Genomic DNA, 27,575 nt, shown 5'->3' with positions numbered 1-27,575 from the left:
AATTTCAGAAATATTGCATCATACTCATATAAAGGAAAAGATTTATGGGTACAAGATTTGGAGCACTGTCGTCCATACAAAGCAAGCAGCAGAAGGGGATTGCCAGTGCAAAACAGCAGGAGCAACTTTTATTTTAAAAAATGAAGTTTAATTTCAAGGTGTCAACTCTTAGTGTGAAGCATGTCGGCCAGGAAAGCTGTTAAATATTCCCTTCCCTTAATCACACACTAAACTCACTACTGGTGGCATGACCAAAAAAAGAACAGAAAATACATCAAAGGCCAAAGTGAACCCTGAATTAAACCAGACAAAAATATTGAATATTTTGGTTATACATGCAGTGCATTAAGGAGTTCAAAATTCTGAGCAATCAGTATCAACAGAATAACAGCATTTAAAAGAAAACTACATTCTAGAAGACAGAGGAAAGCTACTAATCCATCAGAATGAGACCTCATGTTCATCATCTTCACTGATCCCATTTACTGATCAGGGGTTATTTTTATTACCTAGAACAGTAAAATCCTGTGCTTCCAGAGGAAAAATACAAAATATATTTTACCACATAAATGATAAGTTATCCAAACGATGAGAATACAACTCTACCAGCAATTAGGCACTGTTACAAAATCTCTCAGTGAAAACTGACAGTGCATCTCATTATCACACCAACCCAATTCAATGGTACAGCAGGCTCAAATTCTTTTTAAAAATCAGGCCCTACCAGCAATAATAACGCTTTACCACATCACTTTAAACACCATCCAATCAGAGCAACATAACAGTCCCCATCTCCAACATAAATAGGGTTCAGGTACAACTCGCAGGTCGTTCAATGTGAAAAGGCCAATAAAGATGTTAATAGTATTCATCCATAATAGAGGATGAAATTACTTTATGCTTGGAAAAGCATGGATTTATTCAGCATGGATGTATAAAGGATTCTTGCTGAGTTATTTGACACAAAGAATAAACAAGGTGTTTTTGTAACAGATGGGATGAGATTCATTAAAAGCTATATTAAAAACTGGTGGCAGATCCTAAAAGAAATGCAACCATGCAAGTGCAAAGGTAAGTCTGGGAAGAGAACATAGCTTTTCAAAACAGACTCTTTTCAAATTGTCACCATTTAATGTCATTATGCTTTTTATTCACCTGTGGGATATCGTGTTGCTGGCTGGACCAACATGCATTTCCTATGCCTAGATGTTCCTGTGGTGGTGGTGCTAAGTTGCCTTCTTCACTCTTTGCACTTCATTAAGTACGGGCACCTTTACAATGCTGACTGGGTAGGAGTTCAAGGGAGTTGACCAGGTGACAGTGAAAGAACAGGGATATGGTTCCTAGTTAGGTTGGCAAGTAGCTTGCAGGGGAAGTTACTAGTTGTGGTATTCCCATGTGCCTGTTGCCTTTGTTCTAGATGGAAGTATTCATGAGATTGGAAGGTGCTAATTAGATCTTAAGATGGTGCTGGACACCTAAAAACACAAAAGCTAGATAAAAACCAAGGAATTGGTCAGGTGTACCTAATACCTCTGTGGGAAGGTAGGGAAGTGATTGCTGGGCCTCTTGCTGAGATATTTGTATCATTGATAGCCACAGGTGAGGTGCCAGAAGACTGGAGGTTGGCTAACGTGGTGCCACTGGTTAAGAAGGGCGGTAAGGACAAGCCAGGGAACTATAGACCAGTGAGCCTGACGTCGGTGGTGGGCAAGTTGTTGGAGGGAATCCTGAGGGACAGGATGTACATGTATTTGGAAAGGCAAGGACTGATTAAGGATAGTCAACATGGCTTTATGTGTGAGAAATTGTGCCTCACTAACTTGATTATGCTTTAAAAAAGAGGATTGATGAAGGCAGAGCGCTTGATCTATATGGACCTCAGTAAGGCATTTGACAAGGTTCCCCATGGGATACTGATTAGATCTCATGGAATACAGGGAGAACTTCCATTTGGATACAGAACTGGCTCAGAGGTAGAATACAGAGGGTGGTGGTGGACAGTTGCTTTTCAGACTGGAGGCCTGTGACCAGTGGAGTGCCACAAGGATCAGTGCTGGGTCCACTGCTTTTTATCATTGATATAAACGATTTGGATGTGACTAGTAAGTTTGTAGATGACACCAAAATCAGAGGTATAATGAACAGCGAAAGAGGTTATTTCAGAGTACAATGGGATCTTGATTAGATGGGCCAATGGGTTGAGGAATGACAAATGGAATTTAATTTAGATAAATGTGAGATGCTGCATTTTTGAAAGGCAAATGAGAGAAGGACTTATACACTTAATGGTAAGGCCCTGGAGAGTGTTGCTGAACAAAGAGACCTTGGAGTGCAGGTTCATAGCTCTTTGAGAGTAGGTATCGCAAGTAGATAGGTTGGTGAAGGTGGCGTTTGGTGTGCTTGCCTTTCTTGGCCACTGCATTGAGTATAGGAGTTGGGAGGTCATGCTGCGGCTGTACAAGGACATTGGTTAGGCCATTTTTGGAATAGTGTGTGCAATTCTAGTCACCCTGTTCTGGGGAGGATTTGTGAAACTTGAAAGGGTTCAGAAAGGGGGCAGCACGGTGGCACAGTGGTTAGCACTGCTGCCTCACAGCGCCAGGGACCTGGGTTCAATTCCCGCCTCAGGCGACTGACTGTGTGGAGTTTGCACGTTCTCCCCGTGTCTGCGTGGGTTTCCTCCGGGTGCTCCGGTTTCCTCCCACAGACCAAAGATGTGCGGGTCAGGTGAATTGGCCATGTTAAATTGCCCGTAGTGTTAGGTAAGGGGTAAATGTAGGGGTATGGGTGGGTTGCGCTTCGGCGGGTCGGTGTGGACTTGTTGGGCCGAAGGGCCTGTTTCCACACTGTAAGTCTAATCTAATCTAAAAAAGATTCACAAGGTTGTTGCTAGGATTGGAGGGTTTGAACTATAGGGAGAGGCTGAATAGGCTAGGGCTGTTTTCCCTGAAGCGTAGGAGGCTGAGGGGTGACCTTATAGAGGTTTGCAAAATAATGAGGGGTATCGATAGGGTGAATAGACAAGATCTTTTCCTTGGGGTATGGCAGTCCAAATTAGATGGCATAGGTTTAAGATGAGAAGGGAAAGATTTAAAAAGAACTAAGGGGCAACTTTTCCACGTGGAGGATGATGCATGTACGAAATGAGCTGCCAGAGGAAGTGGTGGAGGCTGGTATAATTACAACATTTTAAAGGCATCTGGATGTAAATGAATAGGAAGGGTTTGGAGAGAAATGTGCCAAATGGGACTGGATTAATTCAGTAAGTCTGGTCAGCATGGATGAGTTGGACTGAAGGGCTTGTTTCCATGCTGTACATCTCTATGGCTCTACAAAATAAAACTGTTAGGGGCAGTTTTTATATTAATTTTTTTTAATACTAGATGGATAGAACAGAGAGTTGGGATAAGATGGCAAAGTTAAAAATCAGGTTTATGGGATCTAAGATGGCGGTGATCTAAGATCACGTCATCAGGATTTCTTGGGGCGTTGGAAAGATTGTGGAGCCCCAAGAAACATTTAAAAATTGACTTAGCTGTATTTTCAGCTGTCCAGAAATGTCTAAAAAGGGAGGAGGAGCATCCAAGGCGGGTCTGCAGCAGCCTCGGAGTCGATTACTCTCCAGGACCTGGTGAACCAGCTCTCGAAATCTCGCGAGATGTTGGGGAAACAGATTGAAGAGAAGCTGGCTCCAGTCTCTCTCACGCTGCAGAAGCATGAGCAGCAGCTGGGAGACCTGGAGAAGAGGACAGATGAGGTGGAGCACAGGGTCACAGTGGTGGAAGCTGATGCCAGTTCAGTCAAGGATGAGATCCAAGCCCTGAAGATGCAGGTTCGTAATTTGCGTGACCAAGTGGATGATCTTGAAAACAGGGGCAGGAGAAAAAACATTCGGATCATCGGTCTTGTTTTGTTGAAGATTGGTTTCCAAAATTCCTTGACTTGGAGGTTGGTATGAGAGGATTGAAGATAGAGAGGGCTCATCAGGTCGCAGCATGGAGGTCGGTCTGGGTCAATGCCCTCGTCCCTTCCTGGTGCGGTTCCATCATTACCGGGATAAGGAGAGAGTCATGGAGGCTTCCAGACTCCAGGGAAGGATCCAAAGGCCCTAATTTACAAGGGTCTAAGATCATGTTTTTTCAGGACTTTTCAGCAGCGGTGATTAGATTAGATTACTTACAGTGTGGAAACAGGCCCTTCGGCCCAACAAGTCCAGAAATGAAAATCGTATGATGGTGTCAAGAGAAGATTGAAGGAGCTTGGGATTCAGTACTCCCTGAGATATCCGGCAGTGCTTCGGATCACCTTAGATGGTGATCTCTTTGCATCTGTTTGACACATTGGAGAAGGCAAGAGACTTTGTGGACAAACTAACCTAATTTAAACAATTGTAGTTTGTATAAATATTGATGCTTGGGTATGCGTTTATCGTTCTGTAAAAGAAATGGAGGAAATCCGGTTGGAGCTTAGTTTGAACCAAATTATTATCAACAGAGGGAAAAAAAAGGGGAAAAACAATGTCTGGCAGTGGTTAAGATGTAATTTTAAATTTCTAAGTTAGGACATATCAAAGGATTCCCTCTTTTTTTAATATAAAAGAATTTTTTTATTCATATTGATAATCTATGGGGTGTTTATTCTTTTTAGCTTGTGTTTGTGATGCGGCTCTAGCTGGGAGAAGTGAAGATGGTTGGATGCCTATTTATGGGCAGTTCGGGACAGGTAGTTGTCCCCCTCCGGGCAGGGGTGAGTTCCCCTTACTCAGCGCTATTGGCACTTTATTTTCTGGTTTTTGTTGCTTTTCATTTTTAATAATTTTGTATGTTTGTTAAATGTAGTGGTTTTAGTTTATGCAGTTTTTATATTTGGTGGACCACGCGACATTAAGGCTCAACAATTTGTGGTTCGGGTTCCTCCTCTCTGGAATTTAAATGTAATTGCAGAAGATTATGGCTAATGATTTGATTAAATGTGTACCTGGAATATCAAGGGAAGTCACTCACCAATTAAGAGGAAGAAGGTACTCTCGAGTCTTAGAAAGGACATTATAGGAGGAGATCTTAACTGTCTCATGGACCCACAGTAGACAGGTTGCCGAAAGGTCCCTCGATACCCTCTGCACAAACTAAATAGTTATTGGGTTTGTGTGGGGAATTAGGGTTGGTGGACGTCTGGAGGTGTCTCCACCCTACAGGTAAGGATTTCACGTTTTTCTCCAATCCACATAGATGTCACACGAGGATTGATTTTTTTCCAACCTCTGCGGTAACCCTGGATCTGGTGGCATCCTGTACGATTGGTAATATTGCCATCTCTGATCATGTTCCAGTGTACCTCATGGTTAAAATTAAGGATGTTACAGTGGATTCAAGGTACTGGAGAATGGACCCCTTTATTCTCATGGACAGCAAGTTTGTGGAGTATTTCTCTAGGGAATTTTGGGCATTCCTAGACATCAACATAGGCTCGGTTGATAGCTCATCTGTTCTCTGGGAAACTGCCAAAGCTTATGCCAGGGGGTTAGTCATTTCATATTCCACCAGTAGGAAGCGGCAGAAGGTAAGCAGCAGCGTCTCCTTGAAGCACGGTTGAAGGCAGCCGAGAAGGCCTATTTTGACAGACCCTTGTTGGTCAAACTACAGAGGATTACGGCACTGCGGTCTGCACTAAATTCTGTGCTCACGCAGACGGCAAAGAAGGAACTGGCTTTTGCAAAACAAAGATTATACGAGCATGGTGACAAGCCAGGCAAATACTTAGCATACCTTGCCAGAAAGAGAAGTGCCCCACAAACCATCACAGTGATTAGGGAAGGGTCTGGGAACCTAACAAATGATTCTAAGAAGATTAATGTGACGTTCCAGAGATTCTACTCTAAGTTATATCAGTCTGAGAATTGTGAGGAGGGACAGGCCAAAATGGAATGCTTTTTTAGAGATCTGAAGCTCCCGGGTGCGACTCCCGAACAACAGTCCTTTCTCAATGCCCCATTATCAGAGCAGGAAGTACAGGAAGCTGTGAGGCAGCTTCAGAGTGGAAAGGCGCTTGGTCCTGATGGACTTCCCAGTGAACTCTATAAGGAATTTATAAGTATATATAAGTATATAAGTATATAGGCCCGATGCTGAATATGTTTAATGATTCATACAGTCATGATTGTCTCCCACCATCTCTGACAGAGGCCATATTTCACTTATCCTTAAAATAGGGAAGGATCCGGAAGATTGTGCTTCATACAGGCCCATCTCGCTCTTAAATGTGGACTTTAAGATCCTCTCTAAGGCTCTCGTGTTAAGGCTGGAGACTGCGATACCCTCTATTATTAAAGAGGATCAGACGGGCTTCATAAAGGGTCGCAGATCCTCCAATAATATGAGGAGGCTGCTTAATGTAATTCAAGCATGCCAACAGCAGCTAATACAGGGATTGGTGATTTCTTTAGATGCAGAGAAGGCATTTGACAGATTTGAGTGGCCATACCTTTTCTATACTCTAGACTGGTTTGGTCTGGGCGAAGTTTTCATAAGATGGGTAAAGGTTCTCTACAGTGTCCCTCTCGTGGTGGTCATTACCAACGGGGTATGATCAAGCAATTTTGATATTTCTAGGGGCAGCCGGCAGGGCTGCCCCCTTTCACCTTTAATTTTTATGTTGGTGATTGAACCGCTGGCAGAGGCCATTCGTGGGGACCTCAATATATCAGATCCAGAAGTGGGGTCAAAATTACACAAGATCTCGCTGTATGCAGACGATGTTCTAATTTTCTTGACAAATCCAGCAGTTTCAGTGCCTAGCCTGATATAATGCATTCACGCATTTGGCACTATTTCAGGGTATAAGATTAACTTTGCTAAATCAGAGGCTATGCCTATGGGTGGTCTTACAAAAGAGTTGGCTCTTGAGAGTGACTATAGATTCCCATTTAGGTGGTCACAGGGGGGTTGTGTGTATTTGGGCATATTCATTACTCCAGTTCTGGATTGGCTGTTCAAAGCCAATTTTACTCAATTATTTGAAAAAAATTAAACAAGATCTCCAAAGGTGGGAGGCACTTCCAGTCTCGTGGTTGGGTTGGATAGCACTTATTAAGATGAATATTCTCCCTTGTTTGCTATACCCTACACGGATGCTCCCCCTGATTTTCAATAAACAAACGCTCAGGAGACTGAACAGTTGGTTCAGCTCCTTTACCTGGCACCGTAAACAGCCCCTCATTAAATTAGCCAAACTGCAGTTGCCTCACAGATTGGGGAGAATAGACCTTCCGGACATTAACAATTACCACTTAAGCTCGCTTTTGACCTACATAAATGATTGGGTTTGTGGGGACCCTCTTTCAATATGGCGAGATATCAAAGCCTCCCAGGCAAGGTGCCCCCTTACTAGTTTGCTGTTTTTGGTCAAGGTGAGGACAGTTAGGGAATATTGCCATAACCCAATAGTCATCAATACTGTTAAAGCATGGAGGGCAATTCAGCAGAGAGAAGGCAATATTGGCAAAACATCTTTGTTTACAACTTTAGTGGGTCTGCCGGGTTTTCAACCGGATGTGATAGATTCAGGATTTAAACATTGGGCAGCTAGGGGTATATCTTGCATGGGTGATTTATTTGAGGGAGATGTAATGATGTCTTTTGGTCAGTATGGAAGTACGAGTTACCTAATAGAAACCGCTTTTGCTTTTTTCAAGTTAGGGATTTTATTCAAAAAAAGACCACACTTTTGACTGATCCCTATAAATCTGACATAGAAAGAGGAGTACTAAGGGCTAAGAGTACACTGTATGTCAGTACTTTATATCACCAATTGGGGGTGCCACCTCAGATGTGTCTGATCGACTCTTTCCCACATCTTGCAGAGAGCTGGATGTTGAAGTTTCTTCAGAGGCATGGGAGGATATTTGGGAGAATGCAAGGAATATATCTATTTGCAATAGGACCCATGCTTTACAGTTGAAGATTCTCCACAGGGTCCACTTAGCCCCAGACCATTTGTCAAAATTTAAACCAGGGGTATCTTCAGCATGCCCCAAGTGCAAGGTCTGTATGGGGGGGGTACTCTTACCCATTGTCTTTAGTCCTGTGACGGGTTTCAAACATATTGGAGCGCTGTGGTGGGTGCAACGGAGAGGATTTTAGGTGTAGGGGTGGAGAAGGACCCTATTTCGCTCCTTTTGGGCCGACCATTATATTTCCTGCAGACTCGGATAAGGCAAAACGTTTCAATATTCTTATGCTCTGTGTAAGGAAGAATATCTTGCTAGGTTGGATATTCGAAAAACCCCCCAGACCTGTTGGTTTGGTGGAAGATTTTCTCACAAATATGGTACACCACAAAACTGAGAATTTTTACAAGACATGGCAACCCTTTTTGAAATACCTGGACACAGATTTATCTGCCACATTAACAAGGGCTTTTATATAGCCGTAACTATTGTGTTTCATGAGTCCATGATCCAGGGAGGAGGAACTGTGAATGTAGGAGTGTTTTGTTTGGCTGGGCTGAGTTATTACTATTTATTTGTTTGTTGTTAGGTATTTATTTAGTTAGTTAAATAACTCGTTTAGGTTTTTTGAAAATTTTATACTTCTCTATATATGTTTATACATTCGTATAGGAGGGTGGGTTGGGGAATTTTTTTTATTATTTGGGTTTAGTTTTGTACTATTTTTGTACTGTTTTGAACTGCACTGTTTTGTATTTGTTGAAATATTTAAAAATCTATTTTCTTAATTAAAATATATTATTTTTTTAAAAATCAGGTTTATTTGGACACCCCTGTTGGACTGTAACATGGTGTTGTGTGATTTTAACTGACACTGACTCCTTCACATCATGGGATAAGAGGAGCATTTTAAGTACGGCAACCTACTGGGAGTGTGACCAGGATCAGAGCGGGAGCCAAATTAATTACAATGTATACCAATGACTTGGATAAGAGGAGTGAAACCAGGTTTGTGGGTGACACAAAAATAGCTGAGAGTAATGACACAAAAAACCAGCAGGGGGATATGGACAAGTTGAGAGTGGGCCAATAAGGTGGCAGATTGAATATAACTCATGAAAATGAGAAATTATGCACTTTGGTCGGTTGAATAAAGAAGCAGAATGATGATATTGGGGAAGAGTTTTGCAGACAGTGATCCATTATGTTCAAGACTGTTATGGACAAGGACAGGATGGGCCTGAAATCAAAGTTTTAAACTGGGGTGGGGAAGAAGCCAATTTTAATAAGGCCAGGTATGATTTGGCCAGAGTGGAATGACAGCATAAATGTTTATGTAAATCCACATCTGACCAGTGGAACACTTTCAAGAAAATAAAATTCAGGGCCAACATGTTTCAACAAAGAAGGGTGGGACCAACAAACCCCATGAACCCTGGATATAAAGGAATATACAGGATTGCAGAAAGATTTAAAAAAAAATTTAAGGCAGATACCAAGGGCTCAAAACAGTAGAAGCCCTGAAAAAGTACAGAATATACAAAGAGTCAACTTAAAAAGGATATTACAAAACTAAAAAGGGGTAATGTAAGAGTGATGGCAGGTAGAAAATTAAGAAAAATCCATAACTATTTTACAAGTACATTAAGCATAAAATGATAAGTAAGGAAAGAGCAGGTCTCATTAAGAACCACAGTGGTAATTTATGCGCTGAGTCAGAGGACATAAGTAGGGCTCTAAGTTAACCTTTTGTGTTGGTATTCACTAGTGAGAGGGACAATGTGGGTACAAAAGTCAGGGGGAAGCACTGTTTTATACTAAAAGAAATTAGCAGAGACAGTGAGGAGGTTCTGAGTGGTCTGACAGGCTTGAAAGTAGAAAGATATTCCAGATCAGATGAAATATATCCTCGGCTGAGCAAAGGAGTAAATATCTGGGGCCCTAGTGACAATTTTCAGATCCTTTCTAGCTGCAGGAGAGATGCCAGCATTGGAGGGCAGCCAATATGGTACCATTATTCAAGAAGGAAGCAAGTAATGAACAAGGAAACTAACCTCAGTGACAGGGAAAATATTCAAACTAATTCTGACAAAACTAATCTGCACTTGGACAGGCAAGGATTAATCAAGAACAGTCAGCATGGTTTTTTAAGGGAGGTCACGTCTGACCAACCTGATCGAACTTTTTGTAAAGATAACCAGGTGTCTACACGAGGGTACGATACTTTGATGCAGTCTACTTGGAGCTCAACAAGACTTTTCATATAAGTGCCATATGGGAGACTGACAGTTTCGCTTAAGAGCTTGTGGAATACAAAGAAATTTAGCTAATTGGATCCAGAATTGATTAAGAGACAGTAAGCTGGTGATGACAGTTGAAGGGTGTTTTTGTGATTGGAAGCTCATATCCAATGGGATTCCACAGAGATCAGCATTGGGGGGTCTTGCTGTTTGCGTCACATATAAACAATTTAGATTTGAATGTAGGTATGGTTGATCAGTGAGTTTGCTAATGATACAAATGGCAGGCTGGTAAATAGTGACGAAGATAACCTTAGATTACAGGATAATATAGAGAGGGTGGTCAGATCAACTAATCAGTAATAAATGTAATTCAGTTTGGATAAAGGTGAGATGATGCACCTGGGCAGAACAAATAAGGCAAAGGAATATTGGATGAATAATAGGACTCTGGAAAACACTAAGGATCAGAGGGATCCTATCCACCAATCCCTTAAGGTACAGACACAGGTAGCTGAAGTAGATAGGAAGACATACGGGATATTTAACTTTAGATATTTTCAAATCAAACTCTTCAGAGATGTTTTACATGCCTGGAGCAAGTGGGACTTGAACCTAGGTCTTCTAGCTTCAAGGACATGCATTATCACTGCACCACATGAGCCCTAGATACTGGTCTTTATTAACCAAGGTGTAGAGTTTAAAAACAGGGAGGCTATGTTGGAACCGTATAAAAACTTCGTCAGGCCACAGCTAGTGTATTGTGGGCAGTTTTGGAATCCACATTATACAAGAGATATGACTGCACCGGAGTGGGTGCAGAGGAAATATAGCAAGATGCTGTCTTGGCTGGAGAATTTGAATTATAAAAAGAAATTGGATAAACTGGGGTTGCTTTTCTTGGAGTAGAGGTGATTGAGTGGGGACATAATTAAGATGGCATAGACAGGGTAGATAGCAAAACACCTTTCCTCTTGATGGAAGGATCATTGACCAGGAGCATAGATGTTAAGTTAAGAGGCAAGGAGGTTTAGTGTGGATGAGAGGAATTGTTTTTCATCTGGAACCCCTGCCTCTAAGGGTAGTGGCAGAAACCCTCATAACGTTTTAGCAGTATCTAGTAGTATACACTTACTACGTCAAGGCATACAAGACTATGCTAGAAAATGGGATTAGAATATTTTGGTGCTTATTTTTGACAGGCACAGACACAAAGGCCGCAGGGCTTTTTTTATGTGCTGCAGACCTCATGATTCAAAGACTGAAGAAAGCTGCAATAAAGAGGGATTTAATAGAACAAAGAACAGTATAGCACAGGAACAGGCCCCTTAGCCCAAGAGGAAGCCAACTAAAAATGCCTTTCGCCTCTACACAAACCATATCCCTCTTTTTCCCTCCCTATTCACATATCTATCAAGATGCCTCTTTTAAATAACTAGAGTTCTGTATAGCTGCAACATGACTTGCCAATTTTTTTACGCTATACCCCAAACTGTGAAGGCAAGTATTTATATGCCTTCTTGTGTTGCCACTTTCAGGAACTGTGAATCCTATACACCTAGATCCTTCTGTGTTGATGCTACTAGGGTTCTGTCATTTACTATATATTTCCTTCCTGCATTAGACTTTTCAAAATGCATCACCTCACATTTGTCCAGATTAAATTACAGCTGTCATTTCTCCAGCCTATCTCTATCCTGCTGCATCTTCTGGCAATCCTCCTCATTATTTGCAGCTCCCCCAATTTTGTCTTGTCTGCAAAACTACTAATCAGGCCACCTACAATCCCCTCTAAATTATTTGTTTATATATATATATATATATACTGCAAACAGCAGTGGTCCCAGCACTGATCTCTGTAGAACACCACTGGTCACAGATCACCAGCCAGAAAAACACCCTTTTGCTGCTACTCTGTCTTCTATGACAGAGCTAGTTCTGTATCCATCTTACTAGTGTACATCTGATCTCAGGTGGCTTCACAGTGACGGGGTGATAATTGGCCAGATTCGATTTGTTCTGCTTTGTGTGTGCAAGACATTATCTCAGCAACCTTTCATGTTGTCAGGTCAATGCTAGTGTTGTAACTATACTGGAACAGTTTGGGTAGAGCATAAACCTTCAATGCTATTGCTGAAATGTTGTCAGGGCCTATATCATTTTAGCTATTTTCAGCCATTTCTTGCTATCTTGCAGAGTGAACAAAATTGGCTAAAGTCTGTCATCTGTGATGCAGGGGACATTCAGAGGGTTATACCAAGAACCATCGTGTCTGTGCCAGAGTTATATACAACATGGAAACAGGCCCTTCAGTCCAACTTATCCACGCCAACCATGTTTCCCAAACTAAACTAGGCCCACTTGCCTACGTTTGGCCCATATTTCTCTAAGGCAAAAGTGAGGACTGCCAATGCTTCAGGAATGACTGAAGGGCTTTTGCCCGAAATGTTGATTTTCCTGCTCCTCAGATGCTGCCTGAGTTGATGTGCTTTTCCAGGACTAATCTAGACCCATATCCCTCTGAACCTTATGTATGCCCCTCATGATTTTATAAACCTCCTACACTTGTGAAAATGTCCCATCATCCAGCCTCTCCTTATAACTAAAATCTTCCAGTCCCAGCAACATCCTGGTAAATCTTTTAATTCTTTCTCTTCTCACCTTAAAAACTTGGCCTCTGGTTTTGAACTCCCCCCACCCTCAGGAAAAGACCTTTAATATTTCCCTCATTCTTTTATAAACCCCTATGAAAGTCATCCCTTAACTTCTTATGCTCCAGTGAAAGACCTACCCATCCAGCCTCTCTTTATAACTCAAACCCTCCATACCCAGTAACATCCTGATAAATCTTATCTGAACCCTCTCCAATTTAAGATGATGGGCTGAGGTATAGCAGATGGACTTTAATTTGGATAAATGTAGGATATTGCACTTTAGTAGAACAAACAAGGGTAGGATTTATACAGTTAAAGGTAGGGCCCTGGGTAGTGTTGTCAAACAGAAACACCTAAGGGTTCAGGTACATAGTTCTTTGAAAGTTGCACCACAGGTAGACAGGGTGGTTAAGGTGACGTTCAGCATTCTTGCCTTCATTGCTCAGAACACAGAGTAAAGGAGTTGAGATGTCATGTTGAGGTTATACAGAAAGTAGGTGAGGCCTCTTTTGGAGTCCTCTGTACAGTTAGAGTCATAGAGACGTACAGCGTGGAAACAGATCTTTCCGTCCAACCCGTCCATGCCAACCAGATATCCCACCTGCCAGCACCCGGCCCATATCCCTCCAAACCCTTCCTATTCATATACCCATCCAAATGCCTCTTAAATATTGCAATTGTACCAGCCTCCACCACTTCCTCTGGCAGCTCATTCCATACACTTACCACCCTCTGTATGAAAAAGTTGCCCCGTAGGTCTCTTTTATATCTTTCCCCTCTCACCCTAAACCAATGCCTGCTGTAGGAAAGATATTACTAAATTAGAGAAGGCTCAGAAAAGATTTACCAGGAAGTTGCTGGGACTGGAGGATTTTAGTTATAAGGAGAGGCTGGATGATGGGACATTTTCACTGGAATGTAGGACGTTTATAAAATCATGAGGGGCATACATAAGGTGAATGGTAAAAGGTCTTTTCTCTACAGTGTGGGAGTTCAAAAACTAGATAGCATATTTTTAAGGGGAGAGAAGATAAATTTAAAAGGGACCTGAGGAGCAACCTTTTCACACAAAGGGTGGTTCGTATGTGGATTGAACTGCTATAGAAAGTGGTTGACCCAGGTACAGTTACAACATTTAAAAGATATGGGTAGGTACATGAATAGGAGAGATTTGGAGGATATGAACCAAAAGCAGGTAAGTGGGACTAGTTTCGTTTGGTAAAAGTTGTTCAGCATGGACAGGTTGGACTGAAGGTTTGCTTCCATGCAGCATAACTCTAAGATGCTATCCTTCCCATAGCAGGGTAACCAGAACTGCACAAAGTACTCCAAAAGTATCCTGCAAACATGACATCCCAACTTCTATACTCAATGGTCCAAGCAATGATCGATTAAGTATAAGAGCAGGGATAGACCATTCAAGCCGTCGCGCCTGCTCAGCCATTCTGTATGATCATGGCTGATAATGGAACTCAATAACTTAATCCTCACCTTTCCCCTTATCCTTTGATTCCTTTAGCCACAAGAGCTATATTTACCTCCTTAAATGGTGGGAAATGCAGGTCAATGTAGAGAATAGTGAAGTTACACATTTTCGGGACAAAGGTGAGACCAAAAAAGTGACATTAAGTACCATCTTTAATGAGGACTAAAACCAATGAGGACCAAAGATATAAGAATACAAATTTGCATATCATGTAAAGTGGGAATACAGGAAGGAAAAACTCAAAACACATGGAATTTTGAGTTTCATTGTTTTCTGCTTTTGCAAAAAAAAGTCAAATTTATACAAATTAATTGATAATGGCTGAAGCCCTTTAATATCTTACCATAAACTTGCACCTAAAGTGAAAGTTCACTGAAACCATAACCTAAATTTACAGCTCCTTTGTCCTTTTCGGTGGTTTCTGGTAGCTTACTCATTACCAGCATAAAGTTGATTAGTTTGAATTGCCCCCTCTCTCTTTCTAATCAGAGGTTTCAGACTGGTAACCTCAAGTCTTCAGATAAAACTTGAAAAGGATGTGGTCAGGGTCCTTGACTCTGTTTTTCTACTTTGCAGATGTTTTTAAACCTAGAATTCCACCAATTTTCTTGCTTGTAATTATTTTTCCTCATTGCTCTATTTTCTTTGCTTGCACCATTTTTCCTTCCCACTATCAAATAATTCTATCAAATCAAAACTTTTGTCGCTGGGTCAAATCCTGTAAGTCCCTTTCCAATATCACAGAGTGTACCCCCAATGCTTGGATTACAGTGATTCAGAGCAGTGGCTCACAGCCACCTTCTTGATGACATTTAGGGATGGGCAATAAATGCAGGTCTCATCAGCAACATCAGTCAATATCAACAAAAAGACAAAGTACTTCATTATTATCCTAATTACTGTTCCTCTAATTCTAATCAGGCCTAACATTTCTTCAAATGTCCTTTCACCTACGGTTTATTTATTCATTCACCATTTTTCTTCAACTTGTCTGCATTTATGCCTTCCTGGTTTCCTCCTTTTTGTTTCTCTACTGCATTCTGCTTGATTTTGTTTTACATTAGAATGAAATATTTACAGTAACTTTATTCTTCTTTACAAACCACTGCAAGAAAGCATTCCTTTCAATAGGTTTTTAAATTGTCTCAGATCCCACACATTGCTACTGGTTCTCATGAAGCTGACTGCAAACTGAATGTAAACTACTGGGACTCAAGACCTACAGCTGGGATTTCCTCCTTCCATGAGGTCTTTTTGCTGCCAGGTATTGCTGAGTTCACGTAACTTTACATTAACCTTGCAGCTGGTCACATTTCTGGCAAACCAGAGGCACTAGAACAAGTTTCATGCAATAAGCTGAAATCCTTGAAAGTTTATACTATCACCTCTATCAAAACTAGAATCAAAAGGGTATCAGGAGGCAAACTCTCTGCTCCTTAGGGTCCTACCTGATACACAGGAAGATGGTTGCAATTGTTGAAGATCAGTCACCTCAGCTCCAGGACATCTCTGGAGGAGGTCCTCAGGGTAATGCCTGAGGCCCAACCATCTTCAGCTGTTTCATCAATGATCTCTGTCCATCATAAAGTCACAAGTGGGGATATTTGCTGATGATTGCACAGTATTCAGCACCATTCACAACTTCCCAGATACTGATGCAGTCCATGTACAAATGCAACAAGAGCTGGTCAATATCCAAGCCTGGGCTAAAAAGTGGCTAATAACATTTGTGCCACACAAATGCCATTGACAATCTAGTCAATGCCTCTTGACTTTCAGTGATATTATCATCAAAGGATCACCTCTATCATCACCCTGGCGGGGGGGGGGGGGGTCACCGTTGACCAGAAACTAAATTGGACATGTCACAGAAACAACAGCAAATAAAGGGATAAAAAGCTTGACACCAGCCTGGACAAGGCGAAAGTGAGGACTGCAAATGCTGGAGTCGAGAGTGTGATGAAGGGCTTCTGCCTGAAACATCGATTCCCCTGCTCCTCGGATGCTGCCCGACCTGTGTTTTTCCAGCACCACACACTTGACACCATCCAGGACAAAGCAACCCACTTGATTGTGATGACATCTGCATGCATCCATTCCCTCCACCACTGATACTCAGTAGCAGCAGTGTGTACCATCTACAAGATACACTGTAGAAATTCACCAAAGCTCCTTATACAGCAGCTTCGAAGCCAACGACCATTTCCATCTAGAAGGACAAGGGGAACACATACATGGGAACACCACCCCCTGCAAGTTCCCCTCCAAGCCACTCTCCATCCTGACTTGGAAATATATCGCTGTTCCTTCATTATTGCTGCAGCAAAATCCTGGAATTCCCTCCATCAGCAAGAGATGCTCCCTGCCACTGTCCTAAGGGTAACTAGGGTCAGGCAATAAGTGCTGGCCAGCCAGCAATGTCTATGCCCCAAGAGTGTCAGAGTCAGAGAGATGGACAGCATGGAAACAGGGCCTTCAGTCAAACTAGTCTCTGCTGACCAGGTATTCTAAATTAATCTAGTCCCGTTTGCCAGCATTTGGCCCATATCCCTCTCAACCCTTTCTATTCAGGTACTCATTAATGACAAAATTCAAATCTTTTGATAGTAAGGCAAGAATGGCTTGTTTTCACTTTATGATTTAAATGAACTAATTTTCTCCAGTGGCTGCCACTTCAGACAGATACACACTTCAATTATTAAAGAAAGAATAAGACAATTAGTAAACACTGAGCCACTGTGCTACTTGTACAACAAAGTGACAAAATTTACAGATGACATGTTGTAACATGGTGGATCATATGAGATTTGCCTATTTTAAGAAGTCTGAGATGAATGAAGTGTGTAATGGGGCAGCACGGTGGCTCAGTGGTTAGCACTGCTGCCTCACAGCACCAGGGACCTGGGTTTGATTCCAGTCTCAGGCGACTGTCTGTGTGGAGTTTGTACATTCTCCCCGTGTCTGCGTGGGTTTCTTCCGGGTGCTCCAGTTTCCTCTCACAGTCCAAAAATGTGCAGGTTAGGTGAGTTGGTCATGCTAAATTGCCCATAGAGTTAGGTGCATTAGTCAGGGGTAAATAAGGGGAAGGGGTCGGGGTGGATTACTCTTCAGAGGGCGGTGTGGACGAGTTGGGCCGAAGGGCCTGTTTCCACACTGTAGAGAATCGAATCGAATCTAATCTAAAACCAGAATCAGACAACGCAAAGTCTGGCAACATTATAACTACAGGCAACTCCAAGCAAGGGATCAGTTCTCTTGCTCTCCTTCTTTCTGCCCGTCTTGGGAAGGAAGTTGGAATAATGAGATCTGTATACAAAATGACAACATGCTGTAATCACAGTCATCATTCCTTAACAAAGGTAGCAAGGGATGTGAATCAACAATGTAATAAATGGAGGGTTTCAGCTTTGCAATTGGTTTCTACAAAATTATACACCATTGAATTGAACATCCAATAAATAAATTACCAAATCCTTCATAAATATTTTATACCATGCTCAAGTTTGAAAATGCGTTAAACACTGAACTGTAGTATGCCATCTCTTATAGAGTCATAGAGACATACAGCATTGAAACAGACCCTTCGGTCCAACCTGTCCATGCCGATCAGATATCCCAACCCAATCTAGTCCCACCTGCCAGTAACTGGCCCATATCCCTCCAAATCCTTCCTATTCATATACCCATTCAGATGCTTTTTAAATGTTGTAATTGTACCAGCTTCCACCACTTCCTCTGGCAGCTCATTCCATACACGTACCACCCTCTGTGTGAAAAAGTTGCCCCTTAGGTCTCTTTTATATCTTTCCCCTCTCACCCTAAACCTATGCCCTCTAGTTCTGGACTCCTCCACCCTAGGAAAAGACTTTGCCTATTTACCCTAGCCATGCCCCTCATGATTTTATAAAGCTCTATATGGTCACCCCTCAGCCTCCGACGCTCCAGGGAAAAACAGCCACAGCCTGTTCAGCCTCTCCTTATAGCTCAAATCCTCCAACCCTGGCAACATCCTTGTAAATCCTTTCTGAACCCTTTCAAGTTTCACAACATTTTTCCAATAGGAAGGAGACCAGAATTAGACGCAATATTCCAACAGTGGCCTAACCAATGTCCTGTACAGCCACAACATGACCTTCCAATTCCTGTACTCAATACTCGGATCAATAAAGGAAAGCATACCAAATGCCTTCTTCACTATCCTATCTACCTGTGACTCCACTTTCAAGGAGCTATGAACCTGCACTCCAAGGTCTCTTTGTTCAGCAACACTCCCTAGGACCTTACCATTAAGTGTATAAGTCCTGCTAAGATTTGCTTTCCCAAAATGCAGCACCTCAAATTTCTCTGAATTAAACTCCATCTGCCACTTCTCAGCCCATTGGCCCATCTGGTCAAGATCCTACTGTAATCAGAGGGGACCCTCTTCACTGTCCAGTACGTCTCCAATTTTGGTGACATCTGCTAACTTACTAACTGTACCTCTTATGCTCACATCCAAATCATTTATGTAAATGACAAAAAGTAGAGGACCCAGCACTGATCCTTGTGGCACTCCACTGGTCACAGGCCTCTAGTCTAAATAAAAAACCCTCCACCACCACCCTCAGTCTTCTACCTTTGAGTCAGTTCTGTATCCAAATGGCTAGTTCTCCCTGTATTCCATGAGATCTAACCTTGTTAATCAGTCTCCCATGGAGAACCTTGTTGAACGCCTTATTGAAGTCCATATAGATCACATCTACCACTCTGCCCTCATCAATCCTCTTTGTTAATTCTTCATAAAACTCAATTAAGTTTGAGAGACATGATTTCCCACGCACAAAGCCATGTTGATTATCCCTAATCGGTCCTTACATTTCCAAATACATGTACATCCTGTCCCTCAGGATTCCCTCCAACAACTTGCCCACCACTGAGGTCAGGCTCACTGGTCTATAGTTCCCTGGCTTGTTCTTACCACCCTTCTTAAACAGTGGCACCATGTTTGCCAACCTCCAGTCTTCCGGCACCTCACCTGTGACTATCGATGATACAAATACCTCAGCAAGAGGCCCCACAATCAGTTCTCTAGCTTCCCACAGAATTCTAGGGTACACCTGATCCGGTCCTGGGGATTTATCCACCTTTACCCATTTCAAGACATCCAACACTTCTTCCTCTGTAATCTGGACGTTTTGCAAGATGTCACCATCTATTTCCCTAGTGTCTATATCTTCCATGTCCTTTTCCGCAGTAAATACGATGCAAAATACTCATTTAGTATCTCCCCCATTTTCTGCAGCTCCACACAAAGGCTATCTACCATGATTGTTTTTATGTTTGATGTGGAGGAGCCGATGTTGGACTTAGGTGGATTTTTAAACTGCATTTTAGTGTAATAACCCATCTTCACCTGTAACCTAAAAACCAAAACTGTTTTGAAGGACGGTCACTGGATCCAAACCTTTTTGGGTTATTAAGGCGACATACGGTGTGTTAGCTTTTATTGGTAGAGACTGAGTTTCAGAGCTATGAGGTCATGCTGCAGTTGTACAAAACTCTGGTGCAGCCACATTTGGTCTGGTCACCACATTATACAAAGGATGTGGAAGCTTCGGAAAGGGTTCACAGGAGATTTACTGGCTTGTTTCCTGATATCGAGGGAAGGTTTTACGAGGAAAGGCTGAGGGACTTAAGGCTGTTTTCATTAGAGAGGAGGTTGAGAGGTGACTTAATTGAAACCTATCAATTAATTAGAGGGTTAGATAGGTTGGACAGCGAGAGCCTCTTTCCTCAGATGGTAATGGCTAGCATGAGGGCATAGCTTTATATTGAGGGGTGATAGGTATAGGACAGATGTCAGAGGTAGTTTCTTTACTCAGAGTATCAGGGATGTGAAATGCCCTGCCTATAACAGTAGTAGACTCGTCAATATTAAGGGCATTTAAATGGTTATTAGATAGATATTTGGATGAGAATGGACACCGAAGGGCCTGTTCTGCACGGTGATGTTCTATGTTCTGATTCCTCTTTACAGAAGCTGCCTGACCTGAGTTTTTCCAAGTTCTTTTTTGTTCCAACTATAATCTTCTGCTTTTTAAAGAAAATTACTGATGTATATTTCAGTACAAGTTGCATCCTTAGCCACCTTATACTTTTGAGTGCTAGCTTGATTTAAATACTGGCATTTTTATTTAATGTTCTTGAACATTTATTTTACGTTCTGGTCAAGCCTCGCTTTGAGTTGTTACTTCAGTGAGGAATGGAGGGGCAATCCCAATGTTCAAGGAGTTGTTTTTCAGATGCTACTTTCTGAATTGAAACAAGATCTCTCTAATTTGCCAACATTTTAGAATCTCAAACTAGTTAGAGCACAAAAGGAGGCTTTTCAGGTTGCGTTTACAGCCCTCTCCATAAGAGGGATTCAGCTGGTTGCCCTTTCCCTACCTTTTTACATGTACAGATCTGCAAATTTTCTCTTTGGATAACTATATTTAATTCTTCAATGAAAGCATGACAGAATCTGCCTCCATCACACTCTCAGGTCCTGCATTCCAGATACAAAACACTTTTTCCTTCATTTACTTCTGGTTCTTTTGCTAATTAACTTGGATTGATCCTCTAATTATCAACCTTTCCACTATTGGAAACAGTTTCTTTCTGATTACTTTGTCCAGACCCCTCATGATTTTGTGCAGGTCTATCAAATATTTGATCAAACTTCTCTTTGCTGAAAATAGCCTCAACTTCCCCAATCTATCCAGATAACTCAAATCCCCCATCCCTGGAGCCATTCTTGTAAATCCTTCTCTGCATCTTTACGAGAGTTGTAACATCTTTCGTAAAGCATAGTACTGAAAGCGAGCATAAAGTCAGAGGTGTACAGCACAGAAACACTCTTCAGTCCAACCCGTACATGCTGACCAGGCATTCTAAATTAACCCAGTCCCATTTACCAGCACTTGGTGCATATCTCTCTAAGCCCTTCATCAGGAATAAAGGCAGTGAGCCTGAAGCGCCTTTATTCCTGATGAAGGGCTTTTGCCCGAAACATTGATTTCGCTGCACTTGGGATGCTGCCTGAACTGCTGTGCTCTTCCAGCACCACTAATCCAGAATCTGGTTTCCAGCATCTGCAGTCATTGTTTTTACCCCGCATATCTCTCTAAACCCTTCCTATTCATATACCCATCCAGATGCCTTTTAAACGTTCTAATTGTATCAGCCTGCACCACTTCCTCTGGTAGCTCATTCCATACATGCACCACGTTGTGTGAGAAAAAGTTGCCCCCTACATCCCTTTCAATCTATCCCCTCTTTGCTTCAAGCTATGCCTTCTAGTTTTCAACGACTCGACCCTGGGAAAAAGTCCTTGGCAATTCACCTAATCCATGCTCCACATGATTTTATAAACCTCTATAAAGTCACCCCTCAGCCTCCAATGCTCCAGGGAAAACAGCCCCAGCCTATGCGACCTCTCCCTGTGGCTCAAATCCTCCAACCCTGGCAACATCCTTGTAAGTCTTCTCTGAACCCTTTCAATTTTCACAATAGCTTTCCTATAGCAGGGAGACCAGAACTGAATACAATATGCCAAAAGTGGCCTCACCAATGGTCTCGTGTAGCTACAACATGACCTCCAACTTCAACAGGCAATGCACTGATCAATAAAGACAAGCATACTAAAGGTATTCCTCACTACCCTATATACCTGTGACTCCACATTCAAGGAACTATGAACCTGCATCTAAGGTCTATTTGCTCGGTAACCCTCCCATTAAGTGGATATACCTTGCCCTGATTTACCAAAATGCAACACCTCACATTTATGTAAATTAAACTCCATCTGCCATTCCTCAGCTCATCTAATCCACGTTTCTTCACAATCTGAAATAATCATCTTCACTGTTCACTACACCATCAATTTTGGTGACATCTGCAAACTTACTAACCATTCCTCCTATACTTACATCCAAATCATTTCTGTAAATGACGAAAAGCAGGGGATATCACTGGTCACAGGCCTCCAGTCAAAAAACAACCCTCCACCACCACCCTGTCTCTCCCAATTTCAAGTCAACTTTGTATCCACATAGCTAACATGTCTCTGGATACCATACGACCTGACTTTGCGAACCAGTCTACCTGGAGGAACCTTGGATGCCTTACTGAAATCCATACAGACAACACTCTGTTGTCACCAATCTTTGTCCCTTCTTCAAAAAACGCAATCAAGTTAGTGAGATACAATTTCCCACACACAAAACCACGTTGACCATCCTTCATCAGTCCTTGCCTTTCCAAATACATGGCGATCCCCGTATATGAAGAATAGTTTTCCATGGTTTCAGTCACCCATGGTTTCCCGCGACCCAAACTATTATGGGGAACCTTCCAAAACCAGGAGGCTGCTAGGAGGATACATTTCCCATTTAAATGATTGGGTTTGCTCCTATCCGCGATAGGCTGTAGAACGTACTCCCTACAGGTACGGGAGGACTACTGTACATGTAAATCCTGTCCCTGAGAACCCCCTTAACAAGGGTTCAGAAAAGATTTACAAGGATGTTGCCAGGGTTGGAGGATTTGAGCTATGGGGAGAGGCTGAACAGGCTGGGGCTGTTTTCCCTGGAGCGTCGGAGGCCGAGGGGTGACCTTATAGAGGTTTACAAAATTATGAGGGGCATAGATGGGGGAGTCCAGAACCAGATGGCATAGGTTTAGGGTGAGAGGGGAAAGATATAAAAGAGACCTACAAGGCAACTTTTTCACACAGAGGGTGGTACGTGTATGGAATGAGCTGCTAGAGGAAGTGGTGGAGGCTGGTACAATTGCAACATTTAAGAGGCAGTTGGATGGGTATATGAATAGCAAGGGTTCGGAGGGATATGGGCCGCGTGCTGGCAGGTGGGACTAAATTGGGTTGGGATATCTGGTTGGCATGGATGAGTTTGACCAAAGGGTCTGTTTCCATGCTGTATATCTCTGACTCTAATTAGCCAGCCTCCAGTCTTCTAGCACCTCACCCATGGATATCAATGATACTAATACCTCAGCATGGGGCTCAGCAATCACTTCCTTAGCTTCCCACAAAGGAATACATCTGGGATACATCTGATCAGGTCCCAGGGATTTATCCATCTTTGTGCACTTTAAGGCATCCAGCAATGTCTCCTCTATAATATGGTCACTTGTCAAAATATCACCATTTATTTCTCTAAGTTCTCTAGCTTCCATATCCTTCTCCAGAGTCAATACTGATGCAAATTATTCAATTCGCTTCTCATCCATTTCCTGCAGTTCCACACAGAGAGCGCCTTGTTGGTCAATCATGGGCCCTATTCTCTCTATAGTTACCCTTTTGCCCTTAATTTATTTGAGTAGAATCTCTTTGGATTCTCCTTAACTCTATTTGCCAAAAGCTATCTCAGGTCACCTTTCTGCCCTCCTGATTTCCTTCAACTTTACTCCTCCTGCCTTTATGCTCAAGGGATTCACTTGATCCCAGCTAAACTTGCCTGCCATATATCTCCTTCTTTGTCTTGACCAGAGCCTCGGTTTTTCTCGTGATCCAGCATTCCCTTCACCCTAACAGGAATAAACTGCCAGTGGACTCTTATTATCTCATTTTTGAAGGCCTCCCACTTTCCAACTGTCCTTTTACCTGTGAATGCCTCCCCCATCAACTTTTGAAAGTTCTTGCCCAATACTGTCAAATTTAGAACTTGAGCTTTTAGATCAGGTCTGTCCTTTTCCGTAACTATGTTTAAAAGTAACAGAATTATGATCATTGGCCCCAAAGTGCTTCCCTAGCGATACCTCCTCAATCACTTGTCCTGCCTTATTTCCCAACAGAAGGTCAAGCTTCGCTCCTTCCCTTGTAGGAACAGCCACATACTGAATAAGAAAATGTTTTAGTACACATTTATATTCCTCTCCATTAACACAGTAGCAGCCCCAGTCTACTACTGCAAAATTAGATTCACCGATCAATACACTCCACAAGTGTGTGTGTGTGTGTGTGTGTGTGTGTGTGTGTGTGTGTGTGTACTCCAGAAGAGATTCCAAAGATCCAAAAACTGAATCGATGCCCCAGCTCCTCGGCCATGCTTTCATCTGCTCTACCCGTTCATTAGCACATGGCACTGGCAGTAATCCAGACCAATCTACTTGAAGCTTAACCAGTGTTTTTACAGATTCACTTTAACTTTTCTGTTTTTGTCTTCAACCAACACCAAGACTCATCAAGTGGGTAAGTATAATTTATGATTTTTCAGGAACATGATATGTGCAATTCGATGACATCTTAGTGCACTACAACAGTAATTCATTGCCTCTGAATATTCATAGTATCTTGAATTAAAGATCAAGTGTTATATAAGTGCATGTCAATTTCTACTTAGGATTCAGTAAAAATGACACACAACCTCATCCCACTCTGCATCTAAACTAAAATTTTGGGTTTCAGTGAGTTATCACTTTAGATGGAAAGAGAGAGTATTCACCTGCAATTTTCTCAACGTCCTACCGAAATGTAAAAACACTGTGTCCTTATACAATTGCTGCTGTCAACAAGGCCTTATGATCATTAATGGTATTCCTGAAATCAAACAGTTTAATCGCCATGAACCACAATCTCCTGTTTACTGTGTGCCTTGTGTTTTGGAAATCCCTCTCTGGACTGTTAATTTTTTAAAAATTTACTTGTGGGACACAGGTGCCTCTGGCTGGCCAGCACCTATTGCCCATCCTTAATTGAGCCAGGGTGCTTACACCTCAACTCAAACCAGCACCATTGTATCAAGCACATTGATATATAGAGCTAGTTCAATGTTAAGACTTCAAATTAACCATTTCAAATATTTTAATTTTCAGAAATATTTCAAATCATTTTTGACATTGTCATTTGCATTACTGTTATTTGTCGGAAACAGACTTAGAAAATTGCAGTCTATTTATCTATTACAATATAAATGTAGGAGTGTGCTGCATGAAGGTCATTTTAGTGTTGCTTCTTTTACCATCGATATAATGGAAAGAGTCCTTGAAACAGTCTTAAAAGAAAATGCTAACAATAATAGAAACAATTGTGTTTAATTCTGTTTTTCAGATCTCACTTAAATTGAAGATAATGCAGAAAATGATTTTACATTGTACAATTCATTTTTGTCAGGAGCGAGACTTTAGAATTCTGCAGAGTCCAAGGCTCTGAAATCAATTGTGCCTATCTCTGCAGCCAGTTTCAATTTACTGATTCAGTACAGACCAGGTGCCAAACCTTAAGTAGGTTTCTAAATAGCTCAGCGGTGCACAGGCAGAACATTTTCCTGTTAATCATGGGTGTTCAGCAAATTTTAGTTACAAAATATAGAAGCTCAATTTGATTACCATCATAATGGGGTTGATGTACCCAATACGCTATACTTTGTACTGGGGTTGGTTAGCTCAGTTGGTTGAACAGAGAGTCTGCAATGCACAGTGACACCAACAGCATGGGTTCATTTTCCACATTGGCTGAGATTACCATAAAGGACTCTCTTTCTCAACCTCTCCCATTGTCTCAGGTGTGCTGACCCTCTGGTTAAACCACCGCCACCTGTCTCTCTAACAGGCAGTAGTGCTATGATTTGGTAGGACTATGGCAACTAACTTTTATTTTGTTATTCATTCTTCCTCACAAGTTATGGGATGGGGTGAAACAGAGAAATGAAAAATGGGTATGTGGCATATTTTGTTAGGTTCTCTACAGTACACACAACTTCATCTTTTGCTTTGAACCATGTTTTGTGGCAATCTCCTCAGAATTGTTTTCAATTTCCATGAGGCACTCCAGCTGACAACCAAATGGAAGGTAGGCACCTTAATGGCACTTGGTACTGGGTTTTTATTTGATCAGTACTGTAAGCCTTCCTCAAAAAATTACAAAAAATAACTGATACTTAAAGATCACAAAAGGGAAAACAAAAAAAAATTAGTACAGACAGAGTTAACTGCATAAAGAGCTGCAGAAGCAATGGTAAAGAAATGCACAGCATTTGCCAAAGGCAGTCACTAATGAAAAACACATTTCAGTATGCGTCATGCAGAACTTTCCACTGCTACAGCCAATTCACTTCCAAGATGTCTGGCGCCCTCATTATTAACACACTAAATCCATGCAAAAATTAATCTTAAAGCTTTCAGCAATCTTTGCTCCAACTATATTTTAGAGGCTGTTTCTATTTCATTAATATTACTGTCCATTGTGATATGATCCACCTTCCCCTCCTAACTAGGATTTCAGATTTCATTACCCATATCATTTTACAGCACATCACTGCTTTGTGAGTGGTAGCAGATAGACAATGCTTTTTGCAACCAAACTACCATGATAATCTTAAGTGTAAGAAAAAATATTTCCAGGAACAAAGTGCATTAAACTTATCCAAGTAAACAATTTTTTTGGGAATTGACAGTTCCTAAATAATCCATTTCAATATCAACACTTGGAAACCAGAAGAGGGGGTGGTGGAAAGAAAATAGAGAGGGACACATTCATCTGATACATTTAGTTTTGTATTCAAAACTCGACTAGATTGAGAAAAGGCCTGCATCCTGCTTCCAAGTATTCTTAGTTTTGAAAGTCTCATTATTGCTGGCAATTTAAAAAATATCTTTTACTCAAGTCACCCTTCTTTTAAGAATCCCGCTCACTATCCTCAGACCAAAGGCGATTACTGAAAGAGCTGCTGCCAGTCCTCTGCCAAGGTCACGTTGAAATGTAATAAGCTGTGGCAGCAATCAAACAACTTTATGTTTTCAGTTTTTTCTACCTGGAAGAAAGCATTTTCTTACATACATCGGTAAAAGGTAGTCCATAAAAACACAAACATACAATCTACTGAGAGAACCCATTATTTACGTCCGATTTAACCAGACTAGGGTACTGAGAGCAGTAGGTGAATACTTTGCTTAAGTAACTGCCCTTAACATATTAACGTGCACAGCACTGACCAGTATTCAGCTTGATGGTGTAGTGCATTACAGCTAAAAACTAATAATATCCTAGTTCAAATCTGACTCATTCATTCCATTCCAAATTGCTGACAGTGCTCAGGAGAGGTCAAGGAATACAAGGTCAATTACAACACCTCTGAACTCACCGGAAACAAGGAATCAAATCTGGAACCTAGTACTGTGGTTCAGTGATGCATTACATAATGCATTGGCCTATTTAATTTATGGTCTTCTAAGAGAAAACCAGAATTCAAAAAAATTTATTTTCCTTA

General features: G+C 41.7%; 1 protein-coding gene across 8 annotated transcripts in view; it reads right to left on the bottom strand.

Moving 5' to 3' along the window:
- LOC132831360 (RNA binding protein fox-1 homolog 2-like) overlaps positions 1-27,575 on the bottom strand; it is a 335,115-nt gene that overhangs the window by 81,257 nt on the left and 226,283 nt on the right. The gene's annotated exons all lie outside the window — the stretch shown is intronic.

This window comes from Hemiscyllium ocellatum, chromosome 33, assembly GCF_020745735.1.
Source record: "Hemiscyllium ocellatum isolate sHemOce1 chromosome 33, sHemOce1.pat.X.cur, whole genome shotgun sequence".
Classification (NCBI taxonomy): Eukaryota; Metazoa; Chordata; class Chondrichthyes; order Orectolobiformes; family Hemiscylliidae; genus Hemiscyllium; species Hemiscyllium ocellatum.
The sequence above is the reverse complement of the archived record's forward strand: the minus strand, read 5'-3'. Positions and strand labels throughout refer to the sequence as shown.